This window comes from Pelodiscus sinensis, chromosome 1 (genome assembly GCF_049634645.1).
Source record: "Pelodiscus sinensis isolate JC-2024 chromosome 1, ASM4963464v1, whole genome shotgun sequence".
Classification (NCBI taxonomy): Eukaryota; Metazoa; Chordata; order Testudines; family Trionychidae; genus Pelodiscus; species Pelodiscus sinensis.
Genome location: NC_134711.1, coordinates 37,805,232 through 37,831,668, shown reverse-complemented (window position 1 = coordinate 37,831,668; position 26,437 = coordinate 37,805,232). Strand labels below are relative to the sequence as shown.

General features: G+C 41.4%; 1 protein-coding gene across 11 annotated transcripts in view; it reads left to right on the top strand.

Moving 5' to 3' along the window:
* The window catches only part of PLXNB2 (plexin B2), a 346,990-nt gene that overhangs the window by 99,857 nt on the left and 220,696 nt on the right, over positions 1 to 26,437 (top strand). For 5 of the 11 annotated variants that reach the window (XM_006122609.4, XM_075928258.1, XM_006122607.4 and 2 more), the window contains one exon: positions 5,346 to 5,538. The exons of 1 other annotated variant lie outside the window; for it this stretch is intronic. The gene's annotated coding sequence lies outside the window, so the exon portion shown is untranslated. The remainder of the gene's footprint in view (positions 1 to 5,345; positions 5,539 to 26,437) is intronic. 5 more of the 11 variants (XM_006122610.4, XM_006122612.4, XM_075928308.1 and 2 more) reach the window with 1 other exon arrangement.

Below are 26,437 nucleotides of genomic sequence, written 5' to 3'. Positions count from 1 at the left end.
AACTAGTACCTACTGAATTTTGGCTTATTAAGTTGTTTCACGTTTGAGCTTTGTTTATATCCGAGAGCACACACCAGACCACACGGAAAGAAGGCAGAATCTCTTTTCAGAGTACTCTGTGTTAATGATATTTTTTTCTGCTTTGTAAATGCTCTCAATTGATTGTAAAATGTCATAGGGGCTGGCATGTCAATGACTTTTACCGACCCAGCTGGAATTATAGGAGAGAACTGGTCTAACATGTTGCAGTCATCTCTGATAGGTTTTGTTGCCTCTACAAGCCAGCTTTGTATAATTAAAAGGAAAAAAATCAGCATGGGTGAAAATGGTTGTCAGTTGTAATAGTTCTTATTTCCCTTGATTGATTGTTATTTTATCGCATGGATTTTTTTTTCAATTTGCCTGTTACTTGATCATCTAATTAAGGCTGCAGGGTTGTAGGTTCAGGCCTTGAAAATTAACACCAGTATAGAGCCTTCTTTCTTTTTCTCAAGGAAAGCAAGCAAGCAGGGATTATTAGCTCATGTTGACTTGATGTGACATGAACAGCTATTTGCCAGCTTCCTATTTATTTTCCATATAATTCTTTTTACTGCAAGTATAGCATTATAATGGATTCATTTAGGAGCTCCCATACAGATTGAACCTCCCTTCTCCAGCATCCTCCAGACCTGACCTGTTCTGAATGAGGGAATTTGCCAGATGAGGGGAGGTCCTCTGCCACCAGCGTCCAAGGACACTCCCCCTCCTTGCGGCTGGCTCTGCTCTGGCCCTGATGCTACTGGGCTCCAGCCTGCAGGGCTTGGACTTGGGCTCTGGCCCACTGGGGCTCCTCGGGGATGGAGCTCCCCAGCCGCCGTGGCCCTGCTTCTCCCCCACCGGACCAAGAATCCCTGGGAGCGGGGCTTGCCGGCTGCTCTGGTTTTGCTGCTGTCTGCCTCACTACTGCCCTGCCCAGACAGGGCTCCCCAGCATGGGGCTTGTGGGCCCCACTGGCCCGAGCTCTCTGATCCAGCACATCTGTGCTCCTGCCCAGTGTTTCCTCTAAGCTGCTAGGTAGCACAGGTGATTAATCAGCCCCACCCAGTCAGCCCGGTGCATGGAGCCCTGAGCCCCTGACTGGGCGGGACTGATTAATCACCTGGGAAGCTGTGCTACCTAGCAGCTTAGAGGGAACACTGCTTCTGCTGGATCACGAATGTTGCTGGACCAGAGAAGGCTGGATTTCAGAGGTTCAACCTAGGGATGTGAAAGACTAGTTGACTGTTGGATAAGCCAATGCTTATTGGATAGTCCACAAGCTTGTTGACTAGTCACCTCCCCTCCTTTTGCTGCCTCTTATCAAAGAGGCAGCAAGTAGGGAGGGAGAAATAAAGGGGTATTTTGAAGCGGTAGCACCACATGGAGCCTGGGGCCAGAACTCAAGGCTCCACTCAGCGCTGACACTTTGAAACACCATCATGGGAGCCCAGCGTCAGGCTCCTGCGGTAGCGTTTCAAAGTGGCAGCACTGCAAGGAGCCTGGGATCAGCTGGGGAACCCCCATCTGATTCTGAGCTCCGCACGACACTGCCACTGCCACTTTGAAATGCTGAGAGGAGCCTGACTCGGGGCTTCTGTGGTGCTTCGAAGTGACAGCACCCCCAAGAGCCTGGGATCAGGTAGGGACTGATCAAAGTAGCAGTGCCACACGGAGCCCAGGGTCAGTGGGGAGTCCACAGCTGACCCCGGGCTCCACATAGCACTTTCGCCTTTAAAGTTTAGGGCACTTCAAAGGAGAAATGCCCTATCGAATAGTCGATGCAAAATGCACCAACTGTTTGATTAGTCAACTACCTGCAATTTAACATCCCTAGTTTAACCTTTACCTGTGAATTTTTGTGCAGAAAATACATAATAGTGGAGCTGCTTGTAGCAGTTACCCATTTTGAGACTTTTCTTGTCTGATATTTAAAGATGATTTTAAAAAGTTACAATTAATTTACTGAACATTGGGTAATAGCCATCTGAGTAAAAGCGTACAGGTTATTAAAATCTTTCTAGGATAGTCTGTCATCAAACTTCTGAATCTCTGCAACTGTTTCTAATTAACATTCAACCTACAAACATTTCTAGTTACAGAATTGGATGCTATAAAATATCTGTATTGGACCAGTCTGCGAATAAGCTGAATTGTCCATATGAACCTAGAAAACTGTGTAACCGAAGACCAGTAAGAATGTGTAATAGATTCTGTTAGTTTGAGATGGGACAAAATCAGCTCTTTCTGTAGCTCTAACATGTCTGTCCTTTACCCCCTATGTAGTATCAATGCTCCTGAACAGAGTAAGCACAACATAAGTAGATTAGAAGGTGAAGGAGTGAATGTGCATTTTTTTTCTTCACATCTCGAATACGAGAGACATTTGAGACACTTGCAGTAAAAGGGGGGAGGGTGGAATAAAAAAGAGAGGTACTTAGAGGTTCTGTCTGCACTTCACAAACTCTTCATATGCTTTTCTTAATCAAGCATAAATATATTAGTTGTCTAAGGACTGCAAAAAGGGTTCAGGAAGGCCTTTATTTTCTGAGTGTCTCTTCAGAAAGGAGGCTTTTAAGTGCTTAATAAACCTGCCAAAGAACAGTTTAATAATTCAGTTTGTGTAAAATATCAAGCTGGGGCAAAGCTCAATGACTCGTTAGCTTTCTGTGTGCCATTATGTAGGTTTGAGAGTGACCCCGGAGCCTTTTGCCCTTTGTCTTGGCACATAGTGGAATAGAAGCATTACTGAGAGAACTTTCTTGCTTCTCACCCCTTGCTTTCATCACTGATTCAGCTTCCTTTAAGCCTTTGGTGTGACAGCTGTATATGATCTGAGAACTAAGAGAGATGGATTTTTATTTTATTTTAATGTAATAATGCACCCTGATTAAGGGTTACAGACCATTATAAGAGTTGCTAAGAAAATAGTTGTTCATTTTGTACATCAACTACTAGCAAGTTTTATAATGCCATGACACAGTAATAAGTTTCAAATTCTTCCTGGAGGTTACCTATGCAAGGAGCTAGAATGTTTTCCCTTCATTTAGTCTTCAGTTAATTCTCCATTCACTCATTAAAATCATTCAGCTTGATATGTTGAGAACTATTTATATGTTGCTTTTAAGGCCAAGAATAACAGTGGCCTTAGATTTAACTAGAACTCTTGATGTGCAAGTTTCCTGTGAGAACCCATGCTGGGGGAAAATGCACGGAGTAAAAAGTGGCAGTGGATATGGGAAAAAGTTTGTATACATCTGTAATTGTTCTAGTTTAGTCTTTTTTCCCCTTAGTGCTTTATAGACAGAACAAATGTTATACAAAGACATGGCTTTTATTTTTATACTCTCAAAGAGATTAAGATAAAATTAATTTTAATAGAGCATCTGACTCTGTAGTAAGGAGCATTTAATAAGCCATTCTATATTCCTCAAATTTAAATAAAATTTCAAAATATTTTTTCATGATTTCTGAAGGAAATATTTTTCCTGCGCCACATTGTGGAAACCCTTCAAGTTGAAATTTATTTCCTCAGTGGTATGCAGACATGTTATGGGAAGAGTTCTTGTTTTCCCTACATTGCTGGCACTTAATTTTAAAAGGTAGGGAATGCATTTAGCCATATTTTTTAATTGGAATGAAAATCACATTGGGACACATTCTGTCAACCATTTTGCTTACTCACTTTCTCCTCCAGTTGGTGATAATGTCTTGCTGAAGGTTGGACAAGACATAAAGGGTTTATCTGTTGCAAGGGAGACTTCGGCTGGATATTGGAAAACTTATAACTTTCAAACTATGTAGGCAGTTAAGCTCTGGGATAGGTTTCCAAGAGTGGCTGGAATCTTGGTTAATTGACGTGTATTAAGAAATGATTGAGCAGACACCTGCCAGGAATGCAGATATCTTTGGTCTACCAAAGCTTGGGGGGCAGGAATTAATGACTCCTAAATGTTCCTTGTAGCTCTGTCTTGGAGTCTATAAATGGAAGTTGAGGAAGTTCATGGATCTTGAAAAAATCAGAGCTTATAAGGTAGTTCCTGAAGTTAGTTGAAAGTGCTTAGGTTCTTATTGATTTTGAAAATGAGGCCACTTAATAAGGTATCCATTCTGGAAAATATTGGCCCATCTAATTTTTTATTTATTTTTATTTTATTAATCCTGAATTCAGCTCACATAAATAGTACAGTTTTATGTTGTAAAAATGATTAGAAAAGAGGTGGTTTATAAGATGACTCAAGGAAATAGCAATTATAAACAGATCTCTACAGTTAGGTTATGATTCAAAAACAACCCCGATTAGTTATGACCCAAAAGTCATTACCATCTACAAGGAATTGGTGATCTGCGTCCAACTTCATATACAAAATCTGTATTCGGGATGTTAGTGTATATCTGTTTAAACAATTAACAAATAAGCCTGGGCTTATCAGTAAATTCAAATGACAATATGTGACCCCTTCCCCCCTTGCTGCCTCTGTATGAGAGGCAGCAATGGGAGGACAGGTGAGAGCTGGCTTAAATCCTGCTCCCCACATGTGCTGGCTGCTGTAGAGCAGTCTGCCCCCTTCTCTCACTGCCTCCCACAGGGGCAGGTGGGGGGGCAGGAGCAGGTGGGAGCCACTGCTCAGGGAGAGACCGTGAGCACCAGCTCCATGGAGCTGCCTCTTGCCCCTATGCTGCTATCTCTGCCTCTAAACTGTCTGCCCTCTCAGACCAGCTCTGCCTGTCACCCTGTGCTGCAGTGCAAGGTGGCAGGGGGTTCCACGGGATTGGAACCTGGAGCATGCACTGGCTGCCAGCCCCGCCCTAGGGAGTATTTTAGTAACCGTGTAACTGTTAAAAATTGTTGCAGCTACATGATTACTAAAATACCCAATATCTAACATCCCTAATCTGTATTGCACACTGGGGTAAAATAGTAATTTTGCATGATCTCTCTGATAACTATTACACTCTTGTCCTTAGAAAGGATGCTTCCAGATTGACAGATGCTGTTGGGGAAACTTTCTTGTTCTATGGATATATAGAAAACTTCAGTCCTTTTCTATTCTAAAAGTTCTACCCATCATAAATACACAGATCTAACAAAGCTAAAAGGGAAAAGTGTCCATCTTTAAAAAAAATCACATTCATGACCTACTAGTATCAACATTAACAATGACTGCTTTGAATATATGGTGGGTTGGGTTATTTAAGCAGAAAACAAAACAAAAATTTAATCAGTTAAATTGTCTCTTTTTAGTGTATTTAGATGTCTGACCCCGAAATGTCTCCTCATATCTATGTTGCGAGAGGCTAAGTGGTCTTTTTTCCCCCTCTTACAGGTAGGCTGATCACAAAGCCAGACCAAGACTTGTTTCCAGGGCTTGATTTGGTTCATCGGAGTTCAGCTGAAAAACTTTCAAAAAGGCAAAATACTTACACCTTCCTATCTCCTTCCTTATTCCCAGCAGGAGCATATTATCATATTCTACGCGGTGTGGTGTGCATATATTTTCGGACAAATTTTATTTTCAGGTAAGCAAACATTTTTAATAGTATGGTAAGTTTCTTGTTAACTTGTATAAAATAAGGACTCATCTTTTTTTCCTAAGCAAACTAGAAAGTACATTTCCCCCATTTCAGTCTGTTCTATTCTCCCCTCTAATGCTCAGCTAGTGATCAAAGGATAACACAGGTTGAACCTCCCTGGACTGGCAATATCTGTGGTCCAGCATGACTTTAGTTAGCTGGATATCATGGTTGTGACCGACTTTCCTGTGGTTACATAAAGTTTGTTTACAGTCGCTAGTCTTAGCTCTCTCTGTTCTGTGCTGTTACGTTAGCTATAATTTACTTGTAAATGTCTTCTAAGAGCCCAGTAAGGAGCGGAAGTGTTGGTAATGCTGCTAGACAATATTGACCTCCTGGGATCCACCGAATTCTCTGGTTGATACTGGTCAGGTCCTGAAGGTGCTGGACTAGAGAGGTTCAACATCTACAGTTGGTATTCATTCCTATCTACCAAAACTTTCAAATGGTACTGAAGCTCACAATAAATTTTTACTGCTATTAATGAGGATAAAACTTGTGTTGATTTTTGCATGGGTAGTGTTTAAAAAACAAATAAATGGTGATGCTTCCAATACCCATAAATCCATTTTTGGAGGGAATGTATTGCTGGGATAAGTTTGTGCCAACATCAGCAGCATGCTCAACCTACTAAAGTGTTGGTGTGTGAGTTCTGTTTTTCTGTGCTTGCATTCTGAGTCACCTGTAATGGACTTAAACAGATAATATGACTCCGGATGTGGCGTTATGACTGTCACCCTAGGAGGTGAAGACATAGCTTGAATATTGTTCTTCTATCAAGCTTGCTCATATTGAACACTGGATTGGCAGGACTCATAGGAGAGAGTGCAGTCTTTCCATATAATTGTGAGTTTGCTTCATTGAGAAGTATCTTAAAATAGTCCTTATCCTTACCATGGACTGGCTTGCTGCCATCCTAAACTGCGTGTGGGAGATCTCAGGAACTGGTGCCAGGCTGCAGACTGGTCATTGAGGAATACTTTAAGAGACATAAGATTACTGTTGAGATTAATAGATTGCACACGAGTAAATCTTTTACTTGCAAACTGACTTGAAACCATGCAAGGAGAGCCTGCCAAACATTTTGACCATTCCAGCAAGTTCTGACTTCTGGAGTGATGCTTCAGGTTTTGCATCAACGTGAGAGAAATATGAGGTTGTATAGCGCAAATGTTGATCTCTTCTTAACTGTAATAATTGTCCATAAATAGTACTTTCCCAAAGGTAACAGGCCAAGCCTTTTGTTTACAAAGAGAGACTCTTAAATATCTCATGCATTAACTTGAAAAACACTAACACAACAAAATGCAGAGTAAATTGTACATGTATTAAACTGATTATAAAAAATCATCAGATGTGTGATTTTTTTTTTTGTAAGTGTAGGAAAGAGTTTTAGAGTACCCACTATTTGTGTGTATATGTTAATACATGATTCATTTTCTTGTAATATTTTTTAAAATGCTGCATGCTGTGACTTATATTCTAAAACAGTTTTATGGGCATCTCATCTAATTTTTTTATGTTAGTAAAACTGCATGTTTTTTTAAACAGCAAAAAATGTTAATACTCTTGTTTTAAAGTCAGAAACTAGTGAACTGAAGTGCTTAGTGTTAAGCCACTACTTGTCACAGTACTAGGTAAAATAATAGATATCAAATCTATTTCATGGCCATGAAAGATTCTGTTGTTTTCTGCTGTCAGAGTGGGGAGTATTGACCTTCAGGTCGTAGTTGAGTTCTAGCTAGGGTAATTACATCCTCTGAAGCTAAAAGTTTCTTTCTAGTATTGTGTCCGGTAAGAGATTCTTCTCACTTCCTGTGCTAATTTTATATTGGTCCAAAGTGACAGATCTTCCTGTTTTCTTAGTAGTACTGTGTTCTAGCTCACTTATGGCTCCACACTTTATGATTTTTGTGGACCCTTAATTTTTATCTTGTCTCTCTGGGAATAGTAGTCTAGAACAAAATGAGATGCTCTTTTCCAGATGTGTTGACACATCTGCGAAGAATATAAGAATGGTCATACTGGGTCAGATAAGTGGTCCATGTATTCTGGTATCCTGTCTTCCAACAGTGGCCAATGCCAGGTGCTTCAAAAGGAATGAACAGAACAGATAATCATCAAGTGATCCATTCCTGATTGTCCAGTACCAATACCAGGCAGTCAGAGGCTTGGGGACACCTGGTTTCGAGGGTTGCATTCCTGATCTTGGCTAATAGCCATTGGTAGACCTATCCTCCACAAACTTATATAATTATTTTTTAAAAATCCAGTTAGTTTTAACCTTCATAACATCCCCTAGCAACGAGTTGCACAGGTTGACTATGTGGTATGTGAAGAAGTACCTCCCTGTTTGTTTTTTAAACCCACTGCCTATTAATTTCATTGCGTGATCACTTCCTGTTTCCTCTGATTACAGAAGTAGACTTTACGCATAGAAAACATTACGTCAGATTGAAGGTTAGCCATTGCAATCACTCACTTTTTAAAAAAATTAGACCATTACCTGAATTAGCATGCATGTTTCACATAATTTTTAGACTGAAGAGGTTATTCTGATATTTTTTTCAGAAGCCTCAACTGAGCTCAACTGAGGCCTTTTCCTTGTGAGGAGAGATGAGCATTCCTGTGCTTTGTAATAAAATGTTAAGCAATAAAAATCCCTAGTCAGTAGTCTGAATAGTCAGACTATCTGGCTCATTACTATAAAGAATCTATAGGATAATAAATGTGAATATTAACCGTTCTCATTCTTCGCAGTAGAAAATGCTCAAAGAAGAAAGAAATTCGTTTAGAGGGTTGATTTTTTTTTCCAATGCTTTAAGTGTTGTGCAGTTATTTTCACCCGTGTAAAGTGCATATAAAATGTCATATTATAGCCACATTGCATTTGTGTAAATTACAACATAAAGTGCAAGACCTCCATATATATTTTAGTTCTTAGGTCATACAGTCTGGTTTTCTGTAAGGATGTTGAATTTCAATTAATCCGCTAATTGATTAGTCAACAAAGGGGTTGCTCACTATCCCACTGCTCCTCTCCCTTTGAAATGTACAAGAGCCACCTGCAGCGCTTGTATATTTCAAAGGGAGAGACATGGTTCCCTTTGCCTCTCTCCCTTTTTTAATGTACAGGCTATATACATAATACAATCAGACCATAGAAGCAACCTCTGTTAGTTTCCAGCTTATTGCATTTTCTTCCTTTGATATTTTAAGCATTCTCAGACTTGGATTCTTGAACATATTTTCCTTTCCCAGTGGCTAGCATATTAATTTTTGATAAATTGTCTCACATGGATGTACTAGATATTTTTCTTTAAAAAGTTCAGTGTCTGGGTGTGACATCAGTACAACGGTATGTCAGAGTTCTACAAGCACATGAAGTAATTTACAGACAGAGATGATATGCTGGAAGATGTTAATTGTAGTTCAGTCCTGGTCAAAATCAATCCGTGTACTAATCACCCTTTCTTTAGGCTATAGGAAGGAGAAACTAAATGTCCTTTTGTTCAGTGATAGCTGGAAAAAAAAATAGAACCTGCTGCTCAAGGTATAGTTCGGCATACTAAGACCTGAGTAAAAGCTAAGCCATGGAACCTGAGAGGTTTCCCTGGCAACTAATAGCAAACTGTCTAGGACATTGATTCCTTTGCAACAGTGCGTGACAGGAATGAGGAAAGTGAGAAGTGGTCCATGGCTCTGGGTGAAGAGGGGACACACACATGCATGAAATATTTTTGGGTAGAGTACTCACTGAAAAGGCCAACTTGGATTTCTGAACACAGAAAATGCCTCCTTTTGTCAGTTTCTGCTGTGTTAAGAGAAACAGAGCTTTGTGTACGTTGTTTCCATTTGGGGAAGTTGATTACAGGAGCAAGGTATTTCTTTGGGGGTAATCACGTTTATTTACAATCTAGCAAGGCCTCAAATATTGACTAATGAAGAAGCAAGAGCATTAACCTACATTAATGTATGTGTTTTATCTGTCTTGTTTACTAATGCCTGCTTCAAAGCCAATTAAAGTCAGTGGCAGTCTTTTGATTGACTTCACTTGGCATTATCTGCTTACTACTGGTTGAATCTCTTGAGTCCAGCACTCTCGGGACTTGACTGGTAGTGAACCAGAGAATTTACCAAACCAAGGGAGGTCAGTATTTTTTAACAGCATTACCAACACTTCTGGTGCTTACTAGGCTCTTAAAAGGCTGCTAAATAGTAGCACAGAATATTGAGAGCTAGGACTGTTGGCTGTAAACACGTTATGGGACCATGAGAAACTTGGCCAAACCCATAAGTGGCTATCCGGCTAACTAAATTCATGCTGGACTATGGATGTTGCTGGACCAGAGACTGCTATCCTAGAAACGCTCAACCTGTATGTTTGCTACAAGGCTCTATATAGGCAAGAGTCCTAGCTGCACATCTGGAAAGGAGAATATCGTTTCTAGTTTAAAAATCAGTATTTTCATGCTTTTGTGCAAAATAATACTGAATACATTGAGAGCAAGCTGTTATGCTTGGTAATGGCAAGGTACCTTATCTCATGCAGCTCCTATGACTGCCTACAGGATAATTCACAGCAGCTTGACTGAATTGAGGAAAAACAGCTCACTGGTGGCTTAGGTATTGAAAGATGTGTCACAGTGGGAAATGATTTCATTTTGAGCCTGAGAAGTATTTCAGCCAGGTGACAACAATCATCAGAAGCAAAATTTGACATAGTTAAAGAATCCATATATCTAGAGTGCTCTGCACTAGAGGTTGCCCACCAACAGGGAGAAAGTTCTGTGGAATGCTTCAAGAGTCACAACTGATTTCTTCTGCAAGTATGAACAAATGAAACAAAACTGTCTAAATGAAAAGGATCATAAAAATCAATAAACAGTAGAACTGGGCCAGTATTAAAAACCCTAGCTCAGGGGTGTCCAAACTTTTTTCAAAGAGGGCCAGATTTGATGAAGTGAACATGTGTGAGGGCCGACCATTTTGCCTGACATTCTTTGAACCATTAAAATTAAATGCAAATTAACTATTTTATGCAAAGTTTATTGCAAACGGCATACTTTTCATTTCATCACATGGATGACACATTTAAACAGGTGTTAAATCACTCTGCCTTTCATATCTGAAGGCCAGATGGAAAAAAAAATCCAGGAAGCTGAAATATATGTCAGGAACATTGTAAAGTACATTACATTTTATTGGTAATAAAGGTTGTCTGTCAACTTTTAAGTTAAAAAAATATGAACAGGAACATAACACCAAGTATACATGTTGTGTCCAAATATATTTATAACTGATTTAGACCAATTGACATTAACTGAGATTTTACAATGTATACATCTGAATACATATGGATTCGTTGGGGGCCATAAAAGATAGATATTGCCAAATTACATGTGGGGCCGTATTAAACCGGAACACGGGCTGCAATTGGCCCGCAGGCCGGACTTTGGACATGCCTGCCCTAGCTGCTACTGTCAATGGTATTTTGCTCCCACATTCTATCTACTCGGCTAACACTGCTTATGAATTCCTCCCATGTGTCCATTTTTAATATTTATATCAGTGCCTTGTTTCATAGTCTTGGAACCCATCAGTCTTCCCCTCTAAATCTCTTCCCCAAACCCACTTATTTAAGAATCTCCTTGAATGATTGACTTGAAAATCCAACACTTGTATTACATAAGCCTCAAGACATGTTGCTGCTTTTTAAAGTGACTGACTGACTGCCGATTGGCTTCAATTGATATGCTTGTCCATTTCCCACACCAAAAACTCCCTATGGTGTTGACTTCCATTTTTATTTTAACTCTGGCCTTGACCCTTCATTTGGATCTGCACAGATGTGCACGTGCCATTGGCACAAAGGTGGTGGAGGAGGTGAATCAGGCACAACTACCTGGGCACAGAAGTCTACCTACATACAGTTGCAGAATTTCGGATCTTGGACAATAAACTCTTCAGAGAAGACTCTGACTTATTGGTGATGTCTATCTCAAGTCTCCACATGAGCAAATATAGATACTATTTTAAAAATTAGTTTTTGTTCCCATACGTCATTATAATAATGTTACAATGTAATTAGCTCAATTACCCTGATGCATGCTTAATGAAGGAGTGGGAAACACAGTGTATATTTGCAGTAAGGTATCCAAATTAGGGATTTGAACTGTTAACCAAAGGGCTGCTCCAGGAGGGTCCCTGCCTGTGGTAGCCTAGCCTGGTTGTAGCAGCATGCTGTGGACGGCAACAGGCCAGCCTACTTGGACCAGCCTCTACTGGCAGTGGGTGAGGGAGGTCACTCCAGCCTGTGCCCATGTAAGCAGCTAACTGGTTAACTGATTAAACAGTTTTTTACAAAATAATAAATAAACTTCAGACTTTGGAAAACAAACTGATCTGGGATTTATTCTAAAGCTACCTAATTTTGCAAGGCTGTTTTACAGGTGTATTAAACAGAATCTGTAATGAACAAAATACTTTTACCTGTTTAAAGCCATACAGTTGATACACAAGGCTATTGTTGGCATAAGATAGCCTGCAGACTTTTATTCCTGTCGTGATAGGCATTAAAGATGCATTAAAATCCAAAAGGTCACTGATAAAATATCATATCTGGGAATTGAGGCGGGATTATTAATGGGAGGGAAGCCAATCTTACGAAGATTCCGTTAACAAGAAAAAAAGGATGACAAGTGAATTTATTATTCTTTTGAGCTCTCTTATGTAGGTAAGACTTGTCTAGCCCATACACAAATCTATCCACTTTCAGAATGTTTAGTAGTTCTAAGGAGTTTAAGATCTTACCTGCCTTGCATTTTTGTTCCTTGTATGTAGCACCCTCTTGCCAAATTCTGTTTTTGTAAATTAGAAGACAATATAGGTTCCAAAGGGCAATAGTTAGAGAGCAGATAATGGCAGAGGAAAAATTCAACAGGCAAACAAAACATTTTCTAGATGGAAACTCTCTGTAGAAATGAGTCTGCCAATTCTACTTCATTTGCATCATTATTAGCAAAAACTAAAAAGTCCTGCTGTTTAATTCTGAATATGTCCAATGTACATGCAGAGGGGATTTGCTGCGATTTGTAAAATTGGCTTTTGCTTCTGCAGGATAGTGAATTTGTGTGTATTGTAGTCTAGGAGCCTATTCTTTTTGATTCATTGTTGTCCAAGCATATTTATTGGAGGGCTAGACATCTTATTTCAAAAAGTTCAAGGACCTACAGTCAGTATTTTGGGATGGATTTCTCCCTTGTCCTATAGGTTGAACATCCCTGGTCCAGCAACATCCCTGGTCCGGCATAATTTTAATTAGCTAAATATCCACTTATTATGGGTGTGGCCAAATTTTCTACAGTCTCATAAAGTTTTACAGCCATCACTCCTGGCTTGCAGTGTTTTGTGCTGTTATTTAGCACTAATTTATCCCAACTGTCTTCTAAGTTCCCAGTAAGCAGTGGAAGTATTGGTAATGTTGCTAGACAATATTAACCTCCCATAGTCTGGCAAATTCTGTGGTCTGGCACCAATCCTGTCCTGAGGGTGCTGGACTAGAGAGGTTCAACCTGTACTGTACTACCTTTGTCAGCTCTAGAAGAGAAAGGGACTTGTAATCCATTTGCTGCAGATATTCTTAGCATGGGGGTGTCCTTAGCATGTGTAGTGCCTGTGTCCCATCTTCTATACATCCCAATCCACAGTTTGTGGTTCAGAGCCATGTTAAATGGCAAATGAGGAAGTGCCTGGTGTGACTGTGTTTATACTGTTCCCAGTTGGATGTCAACCACAACTGACATGCCAATAAAGAGCCGTGCAGCGTGTCTATTATTTTCTATAATGATATGGCTGTGGCGGCAAAGGAAAAAGAGTCACTCTCCATTTTGAAAGATGGTTCTAGCTTGCAGAGTGGCAAGCTGTTGTCAGGTTGCTGTGGCATTAGCTATGTAATTCTCAAATAAAATTAATTGAAAATCTTCAGTAGGTTCCATTGAGGGAGCTTCTCCTGTGCCCCAAAATCTTATTACAATTGCCATCATTCTAGCAAAGAACTCGGAAAGGAGATCTAGCCAATCTAAATTACTCCTGGAGGAAACTCATATGACTCTGCAACATGAATCTGTTGGTCTTTTCCTAGTCTTTGCCCCCTAGGAATTGCTGGGAAAAGTATTAAGAGGAGGATCTCACCAGGCCTCCAAAGCTGCAGTACAGATCTCTACTTTCACAGCCATCTTTCTTTTCCCCACTATCAGTCCATTGTGCCTGGAGCCTGAGCTACCACTGTAAGTTCAAACTGAAATTAGAAAAGATTATTCCAATCTGTCCATGCAACTCTCAGCTGAACAGCATTGGACTAAATATTGTTGTAACCCTTCTTTCATCTCCTGATATACAATAGGAGGAACCAAGTTAGAAAAATAATGCTGCAACTATGGGTCTAAGCCCACATCCTTATACATATGCTAGAACATTGGATTTTTAAAATTTGGTTTTGCCTTGCTCTGGCTGGCTGACTAATGTTAAAAATTTAGAAGCCAACTGAAGTAGGGACTGTGGGTTTTAGATATAGATGATTATGGATTAACTCATTTTCCAGTGCACTGTTCTTAAAGTCTCAAGTGAAGATTTTCAAAGTGAGTGGTAATTTTGGGTACCTCCAATTTTGGATGTGTAGCTTTACAGTCTGTGTAAAAGAGCATGGTTTTCAGAGGCTGAGATCAGCACTTTCTTCAAAGTGTTTCATGTTGGGTGCCCAAATATCATTAATCACACTTGAGAATCTTGGCTTCAATTCCTATTTTTAAATGCAGGCAATTACCATATGGGATGTTAATGTGTCATCTTGCTGGCTGGCAATACCTTATTTCATCCCAATTAAATGTGGTTTTGTAAAGTGGGAAAGCTCTGGAGAATGACACTGCAGTAGAGAGCCTTTCTTCATTGATCATAGGCTTCCGTTTGGCCGAGGTTAGATGCGACACAGATGTTCATGTATATGGATGTATGATAGCCCACAGTGTGTGAATTATTAGTCTCCATTCTGTTCTGGGTGTCTATTTTTAGGAAAGGAATACTTAGCATAGATGGCAACTACTGCAGGCTGTTTCGGAGGCCGAGGATTGTTCTGTGTCAGGAAATTATCAGCCTTGTCTCGCCCATAATAGCCTCGCCAGAATGAGGATGCGTGTGCAGCAATTGCCCTTTGTTACCTGTTCCATGGAGAAATAGATCACTTCAGTTTATCTTCCAGTGCTCTCGGTCTATTTTACAATCCCCCATATCTATTTGTGTACATTACACATGCATGTTAGACTCATAATTTGGGAAGAACAGCAATAAAACAAAATGGCAAACATGAGCTTCCACGAGTTTTACAAGATTAGTCGCATTCCTTGCTCATGTTTCTCCACTACATTTCCCCCTCATCTCCTTGAGTGAGTGTTAGGCAAACCTTGTGTTGGAGTGACACAAAATTTGACCTGAGCCTCAGCTCCTCATACAGCTATGCAGGTTGTCATCCAGGCTAATACATTGATTGACAAGTGAGGGAAAGAGGAAGGAATCCTTGAAGGATCCTATCTTCCTTTCTGGGGACAGATCAATACTGAGCTGCAGAATCTGAACTGTGTTTGCATGCGTGTTACACACTAAGCTTTGGTTTTATCTTTGAGTAGTGCCAAAATTAAAAGCAACCTGGGATCGTCTGCATTGGCCTCAGTGTGCTCAGAACTTTTGCAGCTCTATGTTAATGTAACGATTATAATGAAATATCATGTGTCAGGGCTTCAGCCTATCATCTGTATGGGACAGGAAGCTTTTTTCCTGATGCATAATTGGCTGATGCAGCTGTTTTATTTTTATTGTCATCCTCTGAAACACTAGAGATTGGACACAGCAAGAGACAGGATATCAGATTCGGGAGAGGGGGGCAGTGGAGGACTGGCTCTAAAGTGGAATAGAGAATCCTCTTTCTCACGTAACTGGGTAATTAATGTGTTTTGCTCTCACACTTGGTTATGCTGTTCACCAGATTTGGGGCTGGAAAGGAATTTCCTGCAGGTCAGATTGGCTGTGACCTTGCAAGTTTTTCAACTTCCTCTGCAGCATGGGGTATGGTTTGCCTGCTGGGATTTGTGTATAATTTCGCCTAGTCAATTCCAAGTCATTGCAGGGATCTTCGTCTCCACTTTCTTCCTGTCATTCACAGTTTATTTTCCTAAGACCTGGAATATTTTGAGGTAGCTAAAAATCTTTGGATTTAATATAGGAACTATATGGGTATAAATGAATGGCCTGTCACACAAGATGTCAGACTAGATCAAATGGTCCTTTCTGGCCTTAAATTCTATAAAAGTGTGAAGTTACCTTCTTATAGCTTTTGATTTTATTTTTAACATTTCTCAAGAATTGAAACACTGTAAGTACAGCCCTTAGTTCATGGAATAGTTGAATAAAGTTTTGTTTTCAGTACTTTGAGAGAGGAAATATTTCTGGAAATTTAAAATTCTCTATGGGGTTTCAGAAGCCAAGTATTCCAAAACTTGTTTTGCTGATAGTGGACATGAAGTCCTGTGGGAGATTTTTGTTTTGAAAAATATTTATGGCTTTACTGCTGACACGAACATGGTTGTTAGAATATTTCAAGTGCAGATAAAGTAAAGTGGCCTTGACTGGAATTTTGGTAATCTTGAGTGAAAACACATGTTAAGCACTCGGTTGAGCTAGCCCGCAAAGCTGTGGCTGGTAGTGTAATGTGTGCTTAAGAAGGGGTTTTTTTGCTAGCAGCATTGTCCTGTATTGTTTCCTACTCAAAAACCTTTGTTCTCTATTTTGAGGGGAAAAGGAGAGTTGAATGTACAAAGGATGGTCCTAACTAGAGGGTTTATTTTCATAGGAAAATGTGGTATTTTCCTATGAATGAGTAAAAGGTGGCAGCTGAGTCTATAGTAGAACTGCAAATTTGTTCTGATTTAATTGCAGTGTAAAACCTCATTATTATCCTGCGAAAAGCACCAGTGATGCCCTGACTTCCTTGATAACATAAGAATCTGTTCATGGCAATGACCATTAACTCACTGACAGGGTGATAACAAGATTACAGGGTTCAGTTTCCGCCTCTTTATAAAAAATTGGTTTGTGCACATGCTACCCAGCCAGTCAAACTTTAGTGTATGTTGTAGAACAGCCATAGAGGAGAGGTTTTCACATTTTTTTTTGGCTTCTTAACAGTGTAATCTCTATCGGGCACTAGATGTTTTTTCAGTTTTCTTCTCTTGCACACGTGTTGCATTAATGTTTTCCTAATATATTAGAGATGCCTTTCTGATTTGTAACACTTTCCATTGTTTTGGTTCTGAAGTAGTAGTAGATGTGCATAGACTCTGCTAGATGCCAACTTTTCCATAACCACCTCATTTTTAATAGCTAACTGAAAAGAAAATATTTTTTCCTACAGAACTTCACTTGACTAATGGAGTAAAAATAGCTTGTGTTACAATAAGCCAGTTAGTCTTGGGCATGGACCACCAGTGACTTCTGAAACAAGTCACCCTGACTTCTGATAGTCACCCCGAATGGAGTAGCTGTGTGCACAGTGATCATGTATTCATGGATTTCGTTAGGCACAGCTTGAAAACATTATAAAAAGTTATATTTTTGTTCAGATTCTGAGTAATTTCAAGGAAGTGGAGACTTTGATGAAAATTCAATGGAAAAAGCTTGTTTACATGCAGAGCTGGTACAACCTTCATCAGAAGAATGTACTGATTCCTGTAATACAGCATATTGACTAAACACCTGGATGCTCTCGTCAATGATCCATGTCTTAAAGATTCCTGCCATAAGAGATGACACATTTCAATGCAGGAATATTCAGTTAATGTTCCTATCCTGAAGACTTAAAAAAAACCAAGAAAATTGTTACCGTTTTAATGGCTAAACATTAGTCAATGTGAGACGCAAACAATTACATCATGTTTCTATCAACTGTACTAGTCAGAACCAGTGGCAAAAGACAATACAAAGTCTACTAAAAAAGCAAACAGAATGTTAGGAATCATTTAAAAAGAGAGACAATAAGACAGAGTATCTTATTTTCTCTGTATAAGTCTATGGTATATCCACATTTTGAATACTGCATGCAAATGTGGTTGCTTCATCTCAAAAAAGATACCTTAGCACTGGGGGGAAAAAACAGAAAAGGGCAACAAAAATGATTAGGGGTTTGGCTGCCATATGAAGAGAGGCTAAAAAGGCTGTGACTTTTCTGCTTAGTATAGAGGAGACTGCTGGGAGGGGGATATGATAGAGTTCTATACAATCATGACTGGTGTGGAGAAAGTGAATAAGAAGGAGTTATTTATTTGTTCCCGTTACATAAGAACTAGGGGTCACCAAAGAAAATTAATTGGTTGCGGGTTTAAAACAAAAAGAAATACTACTTCATGCAATGCACAGTCAGCCTGTGGAACTCCTTGCCACAGGATGTTGTGAAGGCCAGGACTTCAATAAGGTTCAGAAAAGAGCTAGGTAAATTCATTGAGGGTAGGTTCATCAATGGCAATTAGCCAGGATGAATAAGGAAGGTATCCCTAGACTCTGTTTGTCTGGAAATGGGTGACAGGAGAGGGATCATTACCTGGTCTGTTCATTCCCTTGGGGGTCACCTGGCATTGGCCATTGTTGGAAGACAGATTTCTGATCTAGATGGATCTTTGGTCTGATCCAGTATGGCCATATGTACATTCTTAAAATGATCATTTAGAAAGTTGCTTTGTTTGTATAACTTTTGTTTGTCTCCTTATAGGCCAGTTTTGTGTTAAGTTGATTTTGCTTTTTATTAGGTGTCATTACACTTTTAATAGTATGCCCGATATTTTCCTCAACTTCTGACTCTAGGTCTAGGGTTACAATTTAAATATAGGCAAAGGTTATGAACTATGAGGTGCAGTAGACCTAAGTTATGCAGAAACATCTTATCCTTCTCTCACCACCTACCCAACCATGCACATTCATTTATGTGAAAAGCCTGCACTGACTTCAGGGTTGGCATGAGGGGAGGTGAGAGGAAAAAGTAGTAAGAGATGGAGGCAGGAACAGAGCTTTATTGCTGAATGAATTAAGACAGAGGTGGGCAAAAGGGCCTCCGCAGGCCTGATCTCGCCCACCAAGTGGGTTATCTGGCCCACAGAGTTTCTGATGCTCCCCACCCCCAGGCCAATCAGATCCTAGGGCCGGGGGAGCATGTGGTCCATCGAGTCAACCCTGGCAGTTGACTCCAAGCACCACACGCTGGAGGGCAGGGAGTGAGAGACTTTTCCTTCTCCCCACCCCCAGACCCTGATTTTCCTGGGGGGCAGGGGGGGTGCACAAAGTCTCCTCCCGCCCTGCAAGAGGCTGGGCACTTAGTGAACCACCCGCTGCTGATGGACCGGCGGGGGGTGGGAGGGGAGAAGGGAAGGTTGCATGCGAAGTCTCCTCTCACCGCCAGGGCAGGGGTGCCTGGAAGGAATCGCTAGCTGTTCAGAAAAACTGGTGGTTCTCTCTGGGGTGAGGGCGGAGGCAAAGACTTCATGCACTCCCCCACCCACAGACCAATCAGTCTGTGAGTGAGGAGGCATGTAAGTGTCCTGCCCCTGCACCTTACTTCCAGGCTGTCCCGGGGCCTCTTCAGAAATTTTTGAAGTAGCCCCCGGTCAAAAATTTTTGCCTACTGCTAAATTAGGAGCTGTGCAAGTGAGGAGAGCACAAGAGTCATGCTGCTTGACCACTCTAGGACAGTTCAGCCTCCCTCTTAGGCTGCCATATGCCTCTTGGTCAGTCACTGCCAATTCAGCCACAAAAGCCTTTTCCTGTGGAGTATCTGAGATTGAGCAGACAATCTGAAGATCTGGAAGACTAAAGATGAAATGCTGTTTCCTACTGCTTAAAATATTGAGAAGGTCTGATTAAACCCACCAATACCAGGAATTTGATAATGTCACCCTTGTTCTGACAGTCTTTAAAATACAACAGAGAATATAAAAAATAGTCCCATATCTATCAAAATACTTTTAATTTGTAATACACTTTCTTTGTACACACCCCTTCCATCATTGCCAAGATATCTATAGATAAACAGAAGGAATATTCATTCTAAATAGCAGTCTTCTTTCTTGATTCATTCATGAAGTCCCAGTCCATTATCTGCAATATGATTCTTCCATGGTGACAGATGTGCATGCCTGAAACTTGGAACTGACATTCCTGAATGAATCATGTTTTTTCCTGCTTATCCAAGAACATAGCCTTTTTAAAAATAATGCCTGTAGGCAGAGTTAACTGTAGGATTGCATAGTATAGGGGTTGGCAACTTTTTCAAAGCAAAGAGCCAAAACATCAAAATTCAGAACATATGGTCAACAGAGCCATATAGCAATGCCCCTTTGCGTAACTGAAAATATAAATATTATTGATAATTGACATGATTAATAATAACATAAATGAAATATTGAATTCACAGACTTTACTTAATGGAAATTCTGCTGCTGCATCTTTTTGCACGTTTCTTTGAAGTTTACATCAGAACCTGATAATCCAGCTTCATGTACACATTCAAGCTATCTTCTGTCAATCTTATAGCGGGGGCTGGTGATGTGGGGGTACAGGAGTCTGGGTTGGGGTGTACAAGTCGCTCAGGGCAGGGGAACTGGGTGTATGATGGAGTCAGCACAAGATTAGGGTATGTGGGGATGCAGGAGTGTTATGGCTGGGGACTGAGGAGGCATGGGTGCAGGAGTCTGGGGATGTAGGGTTCATTAGTTTGAGGATGTGGGGGTCTGAGGAGCTCAGCAAGGGGCTCAGGTGTATGATGGGCTCAGGGTTGGTGGGGGGGAGATGCAGGAGTGTTATGGTGCTGTGGTCAGATGGGGGCTGGGCCAAATTGGGGGCTTGTTGTCCAGGCTTCATTTTATATACAGGCAGTCCACGACTTACGCGGATCCGACTTACGTCAGATCCGCGCTTACAAACGGGGCTTTCTCACCCCGGAGGTCGAGGTGGCGGATTGCTACCTGCGAGCTCCGGGGCAAGAAAGCCCCGTTCGTAAGCTGCTCCGGTGCCCCTGGTCTGCTGGAGACCGTCTCCAGCAGACCAGGGGCACCGGGCGGGTTCCTGCGCTTCTGAGGCTTTGCCAGAGCAAAGCCTCAGAAGCGCCGGGAACCGCCGCTGCTGCCGCTTCAGTCCCGGTGCCTGTGGTCTGCTGGGGACGGTCCCTAGCAGACCAAAGGCACCGGGACTGAAGCCGCAGCCGTGGCGGGGTCCCGCGCCTCTGAGACTTTGCCAGAGCAAAGCCTCAGAGGCTCAGCACCCCGCTGCCGCTGCGGCTCTGCTCCCCGTGTCCCTGGTCTGCTGGGGGGGGGGTGCAGCTAGTGTGCCCCCCCCCCCCAGCAGACCAGGCTTTTGTTTTGGACCCTGGGGCAGAGCAGCTGGGGCGCTGCCGATTGGTCCTGCAGCGCCGCTCTGGGCACTACTGGACCAACCCGGCAGCACCCCAGCTGCTCTGCCCCAGGTCCTGATTCAGCCGCTGCTGGTCAGTTTCAGCAGCGGCTGAATCAGGACACCTTGGGCAGAGCAGATGGGGTGCTGCTGGGTTGGTCCAGTAGCACCGAGGAGTGGCGCTACTGGAGCAACCCAGCAGAACCCCAGCTGCTCTGCCCCAGGCGTCCCCAAGTCAGCTTCTGCTGAAACTGACCAGCGCTGACTACAGGAAGCCCGAGGCAGAGTTGCTCTGCCCCGGGCTTCCTGGGATCAGCTGCTGATCAGTTTCAGCAGCAGCTGACTTGGGGACGCCTGGGGTTCTTAAGTTGATTCTGTATGTAAGTCAGAACTGGGGGTCAGTTTCAGCAGCGGCTTAATCTGGACGCCAGTTCCGACTTACATACAGATTCAACTTAAGAACAAACCTACAGCCCCTATCTTGTACGTAACCCGGGGACTGCCTGTAAAGTAAAATATTATGTCAAACACAAAAGGTTTCAGCATTGTCTTTGTTTATGGCAGGAGTGGGGAACCTTTTTTGGGTCAGGGGCTACTGACCCACAGAAAAATCAGTTAGGGACCACACAAGCGAGAAGCAAAAAAACCCCCCACAAAATATCCCCAACCCTTACCCATGTGACCTGCCCCCCCCCCCCCAACTGAAACACCTCACTTCCCTGGTGCTCCAGCCCCCATTGTCAGGGGGAGGCACACGGAGGACTAAGGTTCAAGGCCTTAGGCCAGATTTACTCTTCTGGCGGTCCAGGGTTAGTGGATTTTGTGCGCCCCCCCCCCCCCCGGCTCTGGGATAGGGCCAAACATGAGGGGTTAAGTGTGCAGGACAGGGCTGCCAGTGAATGAGATAGGGAGGGGAATGCAGGATCTGGGCAGGAGGTAGCGTGTAGGAGGAGGGTGAGAATGTGAGGTCTGGGTGGTAGGAAAGGTGCAGGAGCAGGCTGGGAGCAGACAGTCTGGCCAGGAGACATGCGGTGTCGGGGTAAAGGGTGTCTGGCCAGGGGGCTGAGTGAGGGGGTGGGGTGGCACGGCACTTCTTTTCATGCCACATGGCAGGCACCATGTAGCACATCACCTGGCTGCTCTCATTCCCCGGAAGGAAGCCTCCAGGGAAATATTTCCCAGGGAAGGAAACGCAGTGCGCATGGAGCCATTTCGGCTGTTTCTTCCCACAGCATATGGGAAACAAAGAGAAGCATACTTGTTCCCTGCATGCTGGATCTGGTGGGGAGGCTTGGGGCTTTCTCCCCTCGCAGGAGGCCTACGCTGGCTCCTTGCTGGGGGCGGAGTGAGGGGGAGCTGAGCAAGGGCCCCAGAAGAGCTGTATGTGGCTCCCTAATGAGCCATATTTGGCTTTGTGAGCAAAAGGTTGCTGACCACAGGTGTAGTGAATGCTGGCTCTGTCTTTGGTTTCCTGCTCTGCTACAGGTGTTATGTAAGCATCAAAATGGAGGCATTATCAGTTTCAGTTTCTCTAAAGCAATTTCCCTATAGTAAACCTGTTTAACAGTGCTAAATTGTGTTTTTAAAAATTAAGGTTTATGGAGAATACTACATTAAACAACAATTGGGGAATCTACACATGTATCCTAAAACCCTGTGGAGAAGTATACAGTTAAATGCATCAAAACAAAGAGAAATGACAAACTTTTATAACATTCTTAAATATTGTGATCTTTATGAACATTTTTCTTGCAGAAAGGGTTAGAAAGGATGAAAACATTACCTATTAACTTTAAATATATACATTTTGTATGTCTTGACAAGGCCTGAAACTTCTTTGCCTTTGTCTTCTCTTATTAAAGGGATCACAAATGTTAAAGCTCTAACCAAAGAACACTTCAGTTCCTTTTCTTTTGTTGAATGTTAGCCAACTATGTAGACAGTTGTCTGGCTTTTAATTTTTTCTGGTTAATTTGTGTCTCAGCAACTAAAAATGGAAAGACATTTGTCTTGTATATTAAAAGTACAGCTACGTTATATTTTTGCCAAGGAGAAAATGTCTGAGTCAAGATGGGGAATAGATTCCTTGGCTAATGCCCAAAGATATAACTTAGTTGAAAACAGAAAACTAAAGCTCTGCCTTCCTAACAATACTAAGGTCTTCTGTGCATCAAATACAGAGTACGAGAATATCAGACTATAATTTGCTTAAAGGATATTGAGTAGCCTAAAAGATGCTGTGATTAGAAATCAGCAGGACTAACAGCTGAAAAACATTTTCAACCATTAACTGCTTTAAGTCCAGGCACTGTATCTATTTATCATTCCTCATTGCTTCTTTCTATTGTCCGTGATTGATTCTTTCCAAACTTATCACCTTCATTGGAAATCTAAATGAGCACAAATGGAATATTCCAAGCTGTGGATCAGCAACAAATTTCCATTAGACACTTTTTATTTATTACAGAGACCGTCTTAAATGCCTCCTGCTATGCCACTATTTTTACAGATTGACTGCTAAATTCTATTATTCCTACTGAGCAAATCAGAGAGTATACAACACGCGTATTCCTCTTTCAAAATAAATTTATCACAAGTCCTTTATTTGAAACCGCTATCACCTGGTGTCAGAGATGAGATGGGGGTCTCCATGGCTAAAATCACAGGTATGTCTACACAGCATTTTGGAATAAGCCTTATAGCTTGGATCGACAGACTTGGGTTTGCACGGGTGCAGTACCTGTTGTGTTCCCTCGCTCTGGGGCATCTGGTATTGGCCACTGATAGTAGACAGAATACTGGGCTAGATGGACCTTTGGTCTGACCCAGTACAGCTGTTCTTATGTTCACTAACAGTAGGGCTATGTCTACACTCATGGCTTCTTGCATGAGAAATATGCAAATGAGGCTAAGCGTGGAATATTGCTGAGCCTCATTTGCATAGCTAATGAGCTGCCATTTTTGCAGAAGAGACCCTTGCGCCAGGCGGCGCTGTCTACACTGCCCCTTTTTGTGCAAGAAAAACCCTCTTGCGCAATAACGCTACGCTGATTATTTTCAGGAATAATGGCCTTGCTTTTTATAACTTTGGATGTGCTTATTATCTATATCCATGGTGTCCAACGCACTAGCCACAGGTGGCTATTTGACCGGTTGAGTGTAGCTAGTTCACTATAGCAGTAGCCAGTAGTATAGAGCAGTAGCAATAGTATAGAGTGGCTACTGCTTCAGAACTGGTCTGACACTGCGGATCTTTATGAAAGTCAATCCTTTCTCCAATCCTGCTGAACTGTTGGCCTCAGTTTGTCTTCTGGCAGTGAGTTAGCTAATTATGCACTGCATAAAATGTATTTCCTTTTATTAGTTTTATATAAACTGATTTTCAGTTTCAGAGTATGTATCTTTGCTCCTTAGATGGTGAATAGATGTGCTCAATCAATATTACTTATTATTGAATTTACCTTTATCATCTTCCCTCTTATCCACCCCTTGTGTAAAATAAACAGTCCCAGGCTTTTCAGTCTGTTCATATGGAAGCTTTCCATACTGGCATTGTTTCTGCTTGATTAATAATTATAAACAACTAACAATTTGCAGAGCCAATAGCATTATTCATTTAGAACTGGAAAGCTGCTTTTTCAGAGTGACAATCTAAATGTTTGTCTGGTGACTAAAATTAGTAATTGTTAAGCCTTTAGCCTCAATGTATCTTTTGAAGCTCTCAAGAGTTCTTAAAAGGCATGCATCCAGATAAGAACACTATGTGTACAGCCATGAATATTGCATCGTTTTTGTTTTTCTTTTGTGATATGGGTAAGAATTTAATCATTGGGCAGTATTTAGGTGGGAGAAGCATGGTCTCTTAGCCATGAGTACTACCATGAGCCTCACCACCTTCCATTTGAAGTGCAAAGTCACATACATGCATAGCCACATGTGTATATACACAGACAGCAAATATATTTCTCTACTCACACAATTTTTCCCCTGGGGAAAATGGTATAGAGGCGTGAGGATAAAAGGGAGGCGAGAGAGAACAAATAAAAAAGGATAGATATTTGTCATGCCACTTACTGCACCACCAGAAGGTGCTCAATGCTACAGTGATAAGGGCTCTACAAGAATCTATAAGAATAGAACAGTTTAGAACTGGCACAATTTGAATAAGGAATCATAAGATCATTTTTAAAAACATGGAAGGAAAAGGCTATTGAGGTCCTTCTGCTTTTTTTGGTAAGAGGGGTACAGAACATGTTTTGTTTCCCTCCAGCTTTTTTTAAAAAAAATCTGCCAGTTGAGGTTATCTCTTTCTTAAGTTTTATTATTGCTCATTACTGCTGCTTTTATAGAAAGAAAATTCACATGGCTTTTGCACCTTGTGCTTCCTTATTCAAAGTCTGTAGATACTTATGATAATCTCAACGCCATTGTGTCCAAGCATCTTTCAATTTTAAAAAAGAAATAACCAGTCCATCTCCTTTCCCTCCATCAGTATGAATAATAGTATGATTTGGCCAATGCCTGAGAAAGTTTTGTCTCCTGTTCTTATGAGCCTTGCCTTATGGGTAGTCTTAAATATGGATTGCCTACTGAAGTCAGCGAAAATGATTTTTGCTGTGGAATGTGTGTAGCCACAAATCTGCCTTTTTCTTAAGAGCATATATATGGGGTTGAAAATCACCACGATTGCTTTAGTGAGCTAGCCAGAGCCACATCTGAAATTCCAAATTATGGGGTCTCATTTCTTGAGATCATACTAGACCAGCTTCCTCTTAGGTTAAGGTCTAGATTCCTTTACTTCCTGCAGATTGTTTTTTTCCCCTTAGGCAGTATACGTTCCACAACATACAACCTACTATAGCTTTTCTCCAGTGAGTTTTATTAAATCTGTAATGAATACTAATGAAAGTATATTTTTATCATTTCCCTAAACAAAATGTCACTTCAAGCTGTCCTTAGTTTTCTTGACAAGTCTCAGAGGGTTAGCCATGTTAGTCTGTATCTGCAAAACCAACAAGGAGTCCCGTGGCAACAGTGCACTTTTACCTCGAAATAAGCTACGCAATTTGTAGCTTATTTTGAGGTAATTTTGAAATTTGGCGCTGTGTAGACACCAAATTTTTAAATTCATGTAAATTTTGAAATAAAGCGCTATTCCAAAATGTCCCTTAACCCTCATGGAATGAAGGTTACAGGGACACCAGAATTGTGTCCCTTTTATTTTGAAATCTATTTGGAAATAACGGGCTGCTTATTTGGGATACTTCCAATATCCCAAAATAGCTATGAAGTGTAGACGCACCCTTAAAGACTTCTAAATTCTACAATAACAGACTATAATCTGTTAGGGTATGTCTACACTACC